The 14,045-nt window shown below is 46.9% G+C and overlaps 1 long non-coding RNA gene across 1 annotated transcript; it reads right to left on the reverse strand.

Moving 5' to 3' along the window:
* Positions 1–2,403: 2,403 nt before the first annotated feature.
* Positions 2,404–11,218, reverse strand: LOC122233158. Its single transcript, XR_006210639.1, has 5 exons — positions 10,019–11,218; positions 8,325–8,931; positions 5,043–6,854; positions 4,741–4,822; positions 2,404–4,340 (listed from the first exon to the last, which is right to left on the reverse strand). It is a non-coding gene; the product is annotated as an uncharacterized LOC122233158 (long non-coding RNA).
* Positions 11,219–14,045: the final 2,827 nt, after the last annotated feature.

Below are 14,045 nucleotides of genomic sequence, written 5' to 3' on the forward strand. Positions count from 1 at the left end.
AAAAATATTACGTGACTAACACAGGTCCCTTGGAGAAATTTCAGGAATTCATGCAAACACAAAGAAAACTCTCTTCCATAAACACAAAGCACACATATTACTACTGTTACCATTTTGGTGGACGAGAGAGAGAGAGAGAGAGAGAGAGAGCACATTGATATGGGTGGCCCAGCATTCATTCTGCCTTCTTCAGGGAGCCACACCCACATTTTGTTCCATACATGGCCCCTCAACCCATAGAAAATCATTTCAAGTGGGACTGCCAATCTGGATGTCACGAGCTCTGTTGGCAAGACAGTAGGCAGATGACCAAGGTGGTATTTCTGTCTCCCACTAAGTGAGCCTCACAAACTGAAAATGCTGGACATCTTTCCTTCCAAGAGGAAAACAGCGAGGAGATCGCCCATTGGTTCCCATCACACAGACGCCCAGTGCATCACTGGGTCCTGGGCCTTCTGAGAATGAATTCTTCAGCTTTCCTTTCAATTCTTTTATAGTAAATTGATTGTATTGATGGTCCCAATTGGTCACCTCCATATTCGTGCTAATTCCAGGGGTAGAATCCTATGAAGAGGTGGAGTCTAGTTCTGCACCCCTTGGGTCTCGGATGCCTTGTGATTTGCTTTGGCCTGAATACAGGGGAGGCGAGGGTGTTCCAGCTCAGAGCTTACTCTTCCAGAGGCCCTGTGTGCTCTTTCAGTGTTCCTAGAACCCTGACTCCACTCTAAGAACAAGAAGGGCCTAGGTTGCTGGGGGATGAGAAAACATTGGAAGGAGGGTCTGGGGCCTCACTGCCCAGAGAGATATGGGAAAGAGCGGCCTACATTACGGAGCTGAATAAACTGATTTTTTTAAGCCACTGTATTTGAGATGGTTTGTTATGCAGCAGTAGCTAACTGATACATCCATGAACTTCCACATCCGTCCAATAAATTCTTTTTCTTGTCAGCCAGAGTGAATTTCTGGGGCTGTGAACAAAGAAGTCAAATTGAGACTTTCCATTCTTTTACCAAAATATAATCATATGCTATATCCTCTTTGGGAATCTCGCTATGTCCTTTAGCAGTTGATTTTGAGCATCTTTCCCTAACAGTAAACTGGGCCCAGGAAAGGAGGAAAATCTACCCAATGCCACCTCTGAGCCTCTGCCCAAATCCTTTTACATCATGATATGATGGCCATTGGCCAAACTTCCATTTTTAGATATGCCTCGCATGACCTGTTCAGCAGGAAATGCCTTTGTTCAGTGAGAGTGTTGGACAGTATAATGATTTTTCACAGCTCGCTGGCCAAGAGAAGGACAGAGTCATGCCTCAGAGGTGCTTGAGAGCATGAACATTTCCAGGCACTGTTTACCTCTTTGGAAAAAGAAGACAGTAATTTTATTCAAAGTGTTCTATTCTCTTCAAAAGGATAAGATATGTGGATGGAGAAGACAGAAAAAGAGATAGTCCCTATAATGACTTTATTTTCCGAAAAAAAAATCTAAGTAATTGAAGTTCTCTAGTCCTTTTTTTCCTGGTCATCCTATTTCCAACATCTGCTTTTCCTTTTGTTTTTCACTGAATGGTGCCTTAACTTGACATATTATTTGTTTGGAGGAGTAGGACAAGGGGAGAATGCGATGTTGGTCTGATAATCTGAATCTTATGCTAATGGAAATACATTAAAATATCCCCCGCCCTGCCCCCAATAATGAGTGTTTGCCAAATGGATCTCCTGCAATTCTGCACATCTTTCTGTTGGAGGGAGTTTTCTGAATGCATCATCTGCTTTGGTCCTTTCCAAAATGGCGTACAACCAGAAGTCTATTATTATCTTGATTCTTTTTCCTTTGTATCTGATTTTTTGCTGATAATAATAGCTAGCACTGGGGTACCTGGGTAGCTCAGTTGGTTAAGCATCCAACTCTTGATTTGGGCTCAGATCATGATCTCATGGTTCATGAGATCAAATCTCACATTGGGCTCCATGCTGACAGTGTGGAGCCTACTTGGGATTCTCTCTCCCTCTGCCTCTCTACCCCTCTTCCCTGCTCGCTCGCTCTCACTTTCAAAAGAAATCAATAAACTTAAAAAAAAATAATAGCTAGCATTTATAACATTTTCCTTGGCATTTCACTCACCAAATCTTCACAAAACCTCTATGAGGGAAGCGTTATTTCCCCAAGGCTTAGGGAAGGCAAGTTAGTCATACAAGGCCCTATAGGTAACAAGTATCAGAGCTGGGATTTCAACCCCAGTTTGTCAGACTTCTCAGTCAAAGTGTTTTAACTTGTTGCTATACTGCCTCAGTCACTTTGGAATTTTAAATAAAGACCAAAAAACCACAAAACACATTAAATCACAGTACGGAATCCATACTTTTTTTTTTTTTTTAAGGCGAAAGCAGTAAGTAGTCTTAATGAGCTTCTTTCCGATCCCGCAAGGGTAGGATGTTGAAATCATACCTGATCCTGTCTTTTCAACCCGAAGCAACTTTCCCAGTTTTCCAGATAAGCCTGAGGGCACAGGAGAACACACAGTATCTCCCTGAATGAGACCACGGGGGACCGCGATACAGAACCTCACGCAGAAACTTGAGAAACATTCACAATGTTAACTGCGGACAATTGCACAGGTACTTGAGGGGGAGAAAGAATGGATGGTATGCTGAGCAAGCTCTCTCCTTTTTGAAGTGGATTTTATCTTAAAGGGTGGTTATTTATGGAAAACACAAGATCACCTACAAGAAAAGCCAAGAGCACGAATGACAGCCCATTCTATCAATCGGTGTATCCAAAAGAACTTTGTGTAATTAGGGAAATGTGTTCTAGCTGTGGTGTCCAATATGCTAGCCACTGACCTCGTAGGACTATCGATCCCTTGAAATGTGGCCAGTGCAGTGGACGGGACTGAATGTTTAATTTTCATTAATCTTAGTTAGGTACTTTTAAGGAGCTGGAATTTAAATGTTAATCGCTACATGTAGCCAGTGACTTATTGGACACTATAGGTCCAAATGGCTACAGAAGTGTCGTGAGTCTGGTAGGTGGAGGTCGGTGGGAAGGTTTCACGGAGACATATTTTGAGCAGCTTTCAAAGTGGAGTAGGGAGGGAGGAAAATGCAGCTGGAATGAAAAAGAAACAAAGAAACAAAAGCCTTGTCATACTAGAGCGCCGGAGGTTACAGATTCAAACGCCTACCGTAAGGACCATGAAAGCCACATAAACAAGGGAAATAGGGTGCGGTTAAGAGACAGTAGGGTGCAGTGGCGACTGTGGAAAGTTAGAGACACTACCTGCATCTAAAGCATCAATCGCTACTCTGCTCCAACCAGTTACCGCCATACAGAAATGCAGACCCACTGGTGACTTTCTGCTTATGTTTTGAGAGAGGTCAGAAATTCAGAGTTTTATGTTGCCGTCTAGTTTCGAACGTTGGCACCTGCATCAGTGTGGGCTAAACATTTTCAGCAGACGTTGTCGGTGGCCTCCTCGTGTCCACTCGGCACTTGTCTCTGCCCACCAAGCTGCCTCCTGAACACAACTTTAAGTCTTGCTCAAAACAGTGTATGCGCACTGGGCATTTGTGCAGGGTATGCCTGGTATGCTGAAGAATTAATGCTTTTGGAGGCATCATCCCACCAACGACAGACACACGGGGAGTGCATGAATCCCCAGTCTTTTCACCCCTCCGCTGAGACAGCCCTGAGGCATCTTCTGGGTTCCCCCAGCGTTCCCTTGTGTGACTGAGCTGCCCACAGCAGACGCTGGCAGACAATGTATCATTCATTGGTTTCCACTCCTTCCCCATCCCACCTCCCCACGCACCCACCGATGTTTCCAAGGGATCACCTCCAAATAAGCCACTTGCACACGAATCCATACCTCATAACCCGATTTTAGAGGGACCCAAAGACACGGTTGTCACACACAAACTCAACATCTCAGTGGTGTTGATGTTCCCTCCCATCACAGCCAGTGCAGGTCACGGTGGAGACCCTGTCAGCTCCTTCAGGGGCAAAGGCTCCCTTCTTCATGAGGATCTACATCTGCTACGCTAGTTTCCCTCCGTGGGTCCAGCTGCGGATACAGCTCGAACACTGGGGGAAGGATTTGCCATGACACTGCCCAGAAGCGTATATTCCATTGGCAGAACTCAGTCTCGTGGTCCCTGCTCTACGCTGGGGAAGCTGGGACCCGTGGTGTAGCCGTGCACCGTTACAAAAGTAGCTGGTGCCGTTGCAGCTCGCTTAGACTTTGAAAAACACCGTTCTGGCCAAAGAAACCACGTATGTCTGTGCACCCCCGTCAGCTTGCCGTTCACCAGTTTGCAATTTCTGGCCCACGCATTATTGCCTAAAATTGAGGAAAAAAAAAGTGCTAGTAAGTTACCCGAGTTGTGAACTTACACAGAATCAAGCATCACACCTTTTTCCCAGTTGGGTGATAAAATAGACGTATGGAAATCAAATCAGTTCTTCATTGACTAATTTAATTTTTTTTTTTTGACATTTATTTATTTTTTGAGAGACATAGAGAGACAGAGCACAAGTTGGGGAGGGGCAGAGAGAGGAGACACAGGATCCGAAGCAGGCTCCAGGCTCCCAGCGGTCAGCACAGAGCCCGACGCGGGACTCGAACTCACGAACCGTGAGATCAGGACCTGAGCCCAAGTCGGCGGCTTAACCGACTGAGCCACCCAGGCGCCCCGATTCATTGACTAATTTTATAATTTCTGGGGGGAGAATAATTTCACCTCTGATAGTTCTTCCGTGAACAGAGGCTCCCAACATGGTAGCCTTTCTTACTTCTGGCATCTCCGTGAAGTGTTTCTCTATCTGTAAATAAAAGGTGATTTAAACACAGTCTTATGCCCCGCCCCCTTCCTTTTGGACCCCTCACCCCCTTGCTCTTGACAGTCCAGTCATGCTTTTTTTTTTTTTTTTTTTTTTCTCAAACTTGCCAAACTTTTCCCCACCTCCGTGGCTTTGCAGATACGGTTCCCTCTTAAAGGAATGTGTTCCTTCTCTCCACTCCTCCCATTTTCCCATTCTTTACCTAGCTGGCCCCCACGTATCAGTCAAGTCTCAGGAACAGAGTAGAAATGTTCTTTCCTCAGAGATGCTTTCACTGACCACCTTAAAATCAAGTCACTTTCCTCTGCCCACGGTCATTCTCGTTCATTCAGCCTGTGACTGTTTGGAACCATATTTGTCTAGTTCATAGATGTTTTTCACTGCGGCACCACACACGCAGCACCTAGCAGGGTCTGGGGTGGTGCTCAAAATAGGCTCGAATAAATAAACACCAAGGAGAGTCCGCGGCTTTAAAGAATTTTGTGGGGATGCCTTTTCTCACTAAAATAGCGCACCCCAATCCGTTTTGCACGTTTGTTGAGCTTTACGGGGATTTCAGCAAGAGGAGTATTTGTACAACGAATGCTACCTGAAGCAACAAAAGAAAATAAGAATTCTTTCTTTAATCCCAGAAATCCATGAACCTATTAGTGTTTTCTAAAACTGGCCTGGATAAAACCCGCTGTGAACATTTATGTCAACAGGAGGGCAGGGTTGAAAGCTCTTTGAAAAAGTGAGGAGGCGACACAGTGGAGAGGGTTATTTCCCAAGAGCATAATTGGCCTAAATAATCTACCAAGTTGTTCAGGGAAGAATAACATTGGGAGTTAGCTTCTGTTTCTCCCTGTTTTGTTTTGTTTTGTTTTGTTTTGTTTTGTTTTGTTTACCTGTGTACTCCATCCATCATTCTGAATGATACTCCCAAAGGTAGCCCCACCTTCCCCCCCCCCCCCCAGAGATAGTGGCCTGTGTGGAAATAAACTAAGGGTGTTACATTAAAAGTGGGTGGAGGTTTTTTCCGAGGGCATTTTCTCCTTCAGTTCTGTGCTACATTTTGTCTTTCATTGTTCTAAAATGGCCCTGGCGGCATTATGCAGAAGTTAAAAGTCAGCTGGCCAGACCATTCGGTTCCAGGTCCCGCACCTGCCACTTGTGATACGGAACGTGTCACTTAGTCGGGTCTCAGCCCCGATCCCTCATGTGTGAAAGGGGAATGTTGGCACCTCTTTCGAAAGGTGACGACGGCCATGCATGAGTAATGCAACACGTAGACCCTCTAGAAAAGGAGAAAGAGAAAAAGGAAAACTTACCTAGAATCCACTATGAACTTGTTACCAATTTATGTACCGTAAACTCTCTGGGGCGCACCTATTTTTTTCTGGAAACGTCAAATGAAAGGGTGGTGGGTTATAAGACTTCTGTGGTGCTTTGGTGGTAACATCCTGCAATTCGTGGTAAATGACAAAAGACCCGGAGGTTCTGCTTTTGCTCGAGATTGTGTCACGCCAATCTCCAAGTGCACACTGCAGCTGTCTATCTAAGAAGCAGTGACTTGTTTAGTTCGAAATGTGGTTTTCGGTTTTGGGTTTTTGTTTGGGAGGGATTTGTTGCCAACTGGTGGGATTTGAAAGCGTTTTCCCCGTGGGAGGCAGATTCGGAAGTCTGGCCTGCTAAGACTCTTTTGGAAGCTGAAACTAATTAAAATATTTCTTTTAGCCCCAGTAGCTAAGACGCAGCAGGGGAGGAAGTCCAACATTCATTTTTATGAAAGTGTAATTATACTCACTAACCTTTTGTGTACCCTGTTCGGCAACTGCCCCGGGGCCACCCCACCTCAAACACCTGCCCGGTGTGTGAGTATTTGGTAGAACAGTACTTAATGCCTGAGCCCAGGGCATGCGGGGCTCCCCACCTCCACCAAAGACAATAGAGCCTTGTTATAACTTTCATCACCTATAGACTCACCTCTGGGTGAAGTATTTTCCTAGTTTCACCTTCAGTGAGAGCCATAAAGCTATGCAAAAGAGAAAAAGGAGAAAGAAGCTAAAACAGAAAGCAGTTGCCCATTTCTGTATGTGGTATCCCAGAGATTGAGTAAGACAGGAGACTGTGTAAGAGCCCTCTGTACTTCCTGACCACTTACACAATCCTTGACGAAATGGAGAGTCACGTTACAAGACAAGCTAATGTAAACATGCCCTGTTTTTAAATGGTGACAACTAATAATGATTGCACTTTCCATGAAAAAAGTGCTCAGGAGCCTGGGTGGCTCAGTCCGTTGGGAGTCCGACTTCGGCTCAGGTCATGATCTCACAGTCTGTGAGTTCGAGCCCAGCGTCGGGCTCTGTGCTGACAGCTCAGAGCCTGGAGCCTGCTTCCTGGAGCCTCGCTCTCTGCCCCTCCCCTGCTCATGCTCTGTCTCTCTCTCTCAAAAATAAAATAAACATTAAAAAAAATAAAAAGAAAAGAAAAGAAGAAAGTGCTCAGGGGATGAGCCTGGTAGATGACCCAGAACTAGGAACACTCAGGATGTCCAAGCACTGGGGCCAGAGGGTTCACTCGCATTCCCGTGTTACTCCTCCCTACTCTCCACCATAGGTGTTTCCATGAATGCTTTACGAAGGAGGAAACTGAGACCCCAGGAAGGTCGGTGACTTGGGAAGCAGTTCTTAGCGGGCTGAGAACATACACCGAGGGGTCCCATGGACCCCTGAGGTTGGAGCCCCCGCTCCGCTAATGACCAGTGTGACTTTGGGCAAGGTACTTAATCTCGTTAAACCTCCATTTCGCCATCCCCAAAAGGGAGGTGATATGATAATGAGCTACCTTTCCTGTGAAGATTCATTGAGTTAATGTATGTAAAATACCTGGCGTGTCACCTGTCCCTGGAGACTCGGTGATTCGCGCTTTGTCATCACTATCCTCAGTGACGGCATAAGCTTGGAGGGAGCACGAGCCAGGATACCAACCCGGGTGCGGTAGGGAGCAGTGCGAAGCCTGCTTGGGATTCTCTCTCTCCCTCTCTCTCTGCCCCCTCCCCCTGCCCCCCAATAAATAAATAAACTTGAAAAGCAAGAACTGCCGAGAAGCAGTCCTCCTGCCTCTGGGACACACCCTACGTGGGTCCTTGGACTCCTACCCCAGGCTTTTAAGAAAAATCTATTTGATGAGCTAAGAAGTATTTGTTTTATCAAGGGGAGAGAGACTCTGTGAGGCTTCTAGAATTCCCAGCCTTGATGAGGAAAAGGACTTACAGTGTATGTATTGTATTGTTACGGGCCACCTCCCCATTTTCTCCCCCCAAGACTTTCCTCCCACCATTGGGCCCTCTCCTCCCTCTCCACCTCTTGACATCAGCTCATTCTTCAAGGGCCAGTTCAAATCCCATCACCTCGGCGTGATGTCCCGATCCCCCCTCTGGACCGCTGAAATGTTTATCTTTAGTTTAACACTTAATTGATTTTTCTGTTTCTTACGGACTAACCTCCCTCAAAGAGATTGTGTACTTCCTTTGTCTCTCCGGTAGGGTTCGATACTACGTTGAAAACCCAGGAGGCTCCAAATAGAGACGTGCTCTGTATAGATTCTCGTTGAGAAGTGGACGGGTCTCGGCATTTCTGAAACGCCCGCCTGGTAGTGAGAACTGAACTGTAAACTTGGCACAGAACTTTAAGGCTTGGTCCCCACCCCTCAAGGTACTTTCATCTCTGAAGAGAACAAAGCTCGCAGCCTTTCGTAACTGGGAGACACTGTGGCAGAGAGGGCAGTAATGTGGGTTCTAGTTAATTCCCCCTGCTTCGCTTAACATTAAAACGGACATAATCGCAGTACCAACTTCACGGAGTCTTTGTTGGGTTTAAACGAGGTCACGCAAGTCAACTTCAGCGCAGAGCTTGGCATTGAGAGTTCAGAGTTAGTTACAGGTCGGTTCAGAAATGAGGAGAGCAGTCGTCCAAATGCAAGTACTCCAGAGGCTTACCTGGATGTATTCCAGGTCCAGCCCAAGCTGCCGTCAAATTCTTTCAAGGCTTTTCACGCTAAGTGTGAGCCCACAGTAGGAACAGACACTCTGCCCGTGCCATTTCCGTGCCCTGGGGTAGAGAGAGAGGGAAATAGCGCCGAAGAATTGATAGGAAAGGAACTCGCTTCTGGGTCTGGGAAGTCGCAGTGGAGGGGTGGCTTTCAAAGTCACGGCCATGTATTGTTTTTTGTTTTTTGTTTTTTGTTTTTTTTGCCCCTGAAATAGAGGGGTGGGTAAATTGGGGACACGGAAAGCAATAGGGTCCCAGGTAGCCAGCCTAGAGAAGTTGGTTGCTGTGTCCTCCGCGACGGGGCGAGGGCTGAGCTCACTGGGCTGCGGTGGGACTGTGTTTGCTTTTGTGCAGCAGAGGCCCTTAACGCGGGCAACGTTTCCTAAGGCCGCTTTGAGGACAACAAGCAGGCAGCTTTGGTATTACTGAGCTAGAGTCAGCTGGCCTCAGAGGCATCGTGGGGAACAGCTGTGCGGCTCTGGGAGCAGTTGTGTCCTTCCCTGGCGCAGAGGAGGGAGGAAATCAGCTCTCCGGGCAATGCCTTTGGTCCGCGTGAATGTGCTCTACAAGGCGGGGTCCGCGGTCCCTGGAACAGGTATTGACTTGGTTTCTGGCGGTCGCTGGCCTTGTTGGAAGCACCCACGACGATAAAACGGAGCTTCCCACTGGCCGCACTTAGCAGGCACTTAGCAGGGGGTGGGGGTGGGGTGGGAGGTACCACAAATGGTTAAAAGGGGGTTCTGGTTCAAAAGCTCCTGTTCCAAATTTAACCCGTGTGTTTGTGAACTTCTGGGGGCGGGGGGGGGTGGACACCTGCCTGGGAGGGGGGGTCTCAGGTTGATCCTATTAATATGCATCCCTCCAGCTGGGGGAAGTTACAGTGCTAGGTTGCACTTGGTTGAACCATGGTTTTGGATGCGAGCTTGCTCCTCGCCTGAATGAAGATAAAAGAGAACCGCCCACAAGTACAGATTCAGCAGAAGCACGTGTTGAAATACACAGAGGAAGCTTTGCAGGCTCAGCAAGGATTAGCTGAACCTTTCAGGAAGGTGATAAGGAAGACGCCCCAACGACAATAACAGCTACGCCGAGAGCATTTCCGGCTGGCGGCCGCCGTGCCCTGCGCTCGAGAGGGTTCCTGCAGTACCTCAGTTCTCGCCCTCGCGCTGCAGGAAGCTAGTAGGATCTTCCTCCAGGTTGAGGTGCCCCAGGCACTGAGAGGTCAGGTGCCTGCCCAGAGTTATTCCAGACGGAAGTTCAGTGGCAGGACTTGGGTGCAGGTTGGCCTGACTTCGGAGTCTCCGCCCTTTCCCCCAGGCTGTCCCCATTAGCCGCTGACACAGGCTTCGCTGACACCTGTAAGGACCGCCCAGTTGCTGGCCAGCTCACAAAATCCCCAGAAAGCGGGGCGGGGCACAGAAAGAAATACAAAACCAAGTGTGCCTGCAAAATAGTTCTGGAAGTTCTGAAAAAAAAAAAAAAAAAAAAGTACCATTTGTGTGGTCACTCATTGGATGAGATAAGGGGCATCTCCCAAAGAAAAGAGTCATCCTTCCTGGAGTGGAGACCGTCTCTGCTTCCTGTCCAGAGCCCTTCCTTCAAAAGCCTGCACCTCGTAGACAGGAGGGGCTGGGTGTCATAGGACAAATCAGGTCTGGAGGCTGAAGGTCCCGAGTGAGAATCCCAGCCCTACACCAGACGAGCTCAATGCCCTGGGCGAGTCACCTCACCTTTTAGGGACTCAATTTCCTGGACTGTAGAAAAAGGAATAATACAAAACGCAAGTATAACGTATCCCCTGGCCTACTTCACAAGGTCCCGTGGAGATCAAACTAATTATATGAGCCTGCTGTAAAACACTCGAAGAAACGTCTTCATTGAGCTTCATTCCTTGGAAATACTGCAGGACAGCAGGGAGGGGACCTCACTGAGGATTGAGAGCTTGGGGATGACCTCGCAGAAGAAGAGGACAGCTACACAGTCTTCTGGGTTCTGGAAGCCTTAAACAGGTCCACTCTCATTTTTAGGGCAGATCATAATCACGTTTGAAAGCCGGAAGAGTGAAGGATGGGATCCAAGGTTCTGTCCAGCTCTGTTTCAGTGAAAGTCGCCTTGCCAGCTTCCGTCCCTGTAAGCCCCCTGGCTTCCTCCTCCAAGGGACTCTGCGCACCTAGGGAATGACGTTTCCCGGGGGCAGGGAAGCATAATGGTCAGGCCCCAGGGTCTGGATTGGGAGTTCTTAACTACCACCGATTTCTTCACCGCTCTAAACCCGTTTCCTAAGCAGAAAGAAAAGGAAGATGATAGTAATACCTACCTTAGGAAGTCATTGAAAGTATCTGGGGCACCTGGGTGGCTCAGGAGGTCAAGCGTCTGAGTCTTGGTTTAAGCTCAGGTCATGATCTCACGGTCAGGGGATCGAGCCCCATGTCGGGCTCTGTGCTAACATCCCGAAGCCTGTTTGGGATTCTCTTTCTCCTCCCTGCTCATATTTGCTCACTCTCTCTCTCTTTCGCTCTCTCTCTCTCTCTCTCTCTCTCTCTCAAAATAAATAAGTAAACTTTAAGAAAGCAAATATTTAAATAAGATAATTCTTGGGATGGAGACCATATCTGCTTCCTCTCTGGAGTCCTTTGCTCCAAAGCCTGCACCTCACAGGCACCGGGGGAATGTCTCAGGGTGCTGAGCCCCGTAGCTGGGAAATAATCAGTGGCTATTATTATTATTATTATTATTATTATTATTACCTTTACAGTTACGACTACGTGTCATTGCTGGTCTACATCCTCACTCCCAATACACTTGTTTAGTGTCTTAGAAAGTTTAGTGTCTTAGAAAGAGATTTTAAGGCCTTGGTAAAGGTTAGTGAAATCAATGAACCAAAAGCTGCTAAAATGTTCTAAGGCAAGGGGCGCCTGGGTGGCTCAGTGTGTTAAGCGTCAGACTTCGGCTCAGGTCATGATCTCGCGGTTTGTTAGTTCGAGCCCTGCCTCACCTGCTTCAGATTCTGTATCTCCCTCTCTCTGCCCATCCCCTGCTTGTGTTCCCTCTCTGTCTCAAAGAATAATTAATTTTTTTTTAAAGTTCTCTCTCTCTCTCAAAGAATGAATATATTTTTTAAAAAAGGTCTAAGGCAAGAAGTCAGAAGCATCACCTTCCCTGAATCCAGCTTTCCCCCCAATGATCCAAATTGAAAACATGAATTAAGGCAGAGAGAATCTGCCTTACAAGATTATGCATCAGTGACATTGAAGGAATTTTATAGTTTATTTTTATATTATATGTTTATACTTATATATATTTATATTTCGATTTCTATTATATTTCAATTATATTTTATATTTATATACCCTCTCAGTCCAGAGTATTGGAAAGAGCTTTTTTTCTCTCTTTTTTTTCTTTCTGTAACACACTCATTGTCATTTACTATCAATTGCCTTAAATTTCCAGGCTTGCTTAATCCCCAAATCAAGCCCCTGGCATCCCCCAACAGAAGGATATTGGATGATTGCAAGTCTTCTGAAGTTTCCTGATTCAGCCTCCAAGGGCCATGAATTTAAGAAACTTCAACAAAAATGTCATTCTGTTTTCAGGATTTATAGGTTTGGGGGAAATTTTTCTTTCTGGGTGGGGAGGAAGGAGGGAAGAAAGAAGGCTCAAAAGCATTTCTCAGATTTCCCGATATAGTGATGGAGACTCCCCACCCTCGAGGCTTCCTTTTTCTCTAGAAAAACAATGCTCCTGGTGTTTCCCAAGAGAGCCCAGAGGCTAGCCCTAAGCAAACAGATGTCAATGATTCCACCCTCCATTTTGCTGACCGGAGTCGCTGGAGCTTAAAGAAGAGGAAGTAAGTTACTTCATGCGCACATCCTGGTAACCTGTAGCCACAGGTCAAATTTCACGAGATCTGTTGAAAATGACCAAAGACCCTCGTCTTGGAAAAAGATTTGAGCAGCCATTTTGTCTCAAGGAAGCTCCTTGAGTCCAGTGCAAAGTAGTTGCGGGTATGTCTTGGTTGAGTATGGCGTTTCCTTGAAATACGCAGACCTTTCTGGAAAAGATCACTGGGCAGAAGAAAGGAAGGTGCTTTGTGGTGAGGTAGAAACAGACATCGCCTTTCAGCCCCAGCAGGTATTAGCCCTCCGGCTGCACAGGAAAAGCCTGGAAATCCCAGAGCACCAGCTTGGAAGTCCCACACGCTACATATTTGCCTGAGCATTTTTATGCTCGTATCAACACTTGTCCTTCTGTTTGTGTAGATTAACTTTAAATAAACGTGTTCTCTTTTTGGGTGGCATTTCTTGTTTCATGGCTCTTGATTTTTTCTCTCCCTTCTGTTTCGTAATCATTTCTATTCCTCCTGTGACACTTTGAGAGGAGAAAACCTTTAACTGCGGGATGATGTTGTGATCACCTTGAGGCCACAAACACAGGGGTTCACCTTAACTTGGAGCATGCCTGCCTCCCTGCTCAGACTGGTTCTGAGCTGATTTGTCAGAGAGCGTCTTCTCTGGTGAGGCTCGTAGCCCAGCATGGCAGTAAGAACCCCACGGTAGGCAGAGGACGCCTTGAATCTCGTCATTACCAGTTGAGTGTTCCATAATCTCACGCCAGCTACGTCACGCCGTAAACCTCAGTTTCCCGGTCACTAAAGGTGGGACTACAGTAGCTTCCGTGTCACAGGGATATTGTAAGGATTGCAAGATTTTATAAAGGTTCAGGAGACCCTAACTCCAACTGCGATAGCTTATTGAGGTCTTACTTACCTACACATCCGAGAGAGAAGACGAAAGGAAGTGCTTCAGATTTTATGACATCTTTACCACGACCCGCACTTTTCCTTGAAATTGTCATGTCTTCCAGTTTGAACCACGCCTTCTCTTCAACCTCCTTAGGGTTACCCTATGACGTCTGCTTTGGCTCCCTTTCTCTCCCATCTTCCTTAGGAAGAAACCTGGATAGGTCAACGATCCCCTCTCTCCTTCCAACTAGGTCCTTCCCATCAGTATCGGAACCCCTCTTGGTGCCTCCATGTTAGAAAATAACCTTCCTGGACCACGTCCCCCACCCCCCCACCCCCACCCCCGCTACTACTCCACTCTCTCTTCAGCCTTTAACCAATTGTGTATTCATTGCTGCCATTTTTCATGTGTGATCCACAGCATAGGACCTCA

This window comes from Panthera tigris, chromosome D4 (genome assembly GCF_018350195.1).
Source record: "Panthera tigris isolate Pti1 chromosome D4, P.tigris_Pti1_mat1.1, whole genome shotgun sequence".
In the NCBI taxonomy this organism is placed as follows: Eukaryota; Metazoa; Chordata; class Mammalia; order Carnivora; family Felidae; genus Panthera; species Panthera tigris.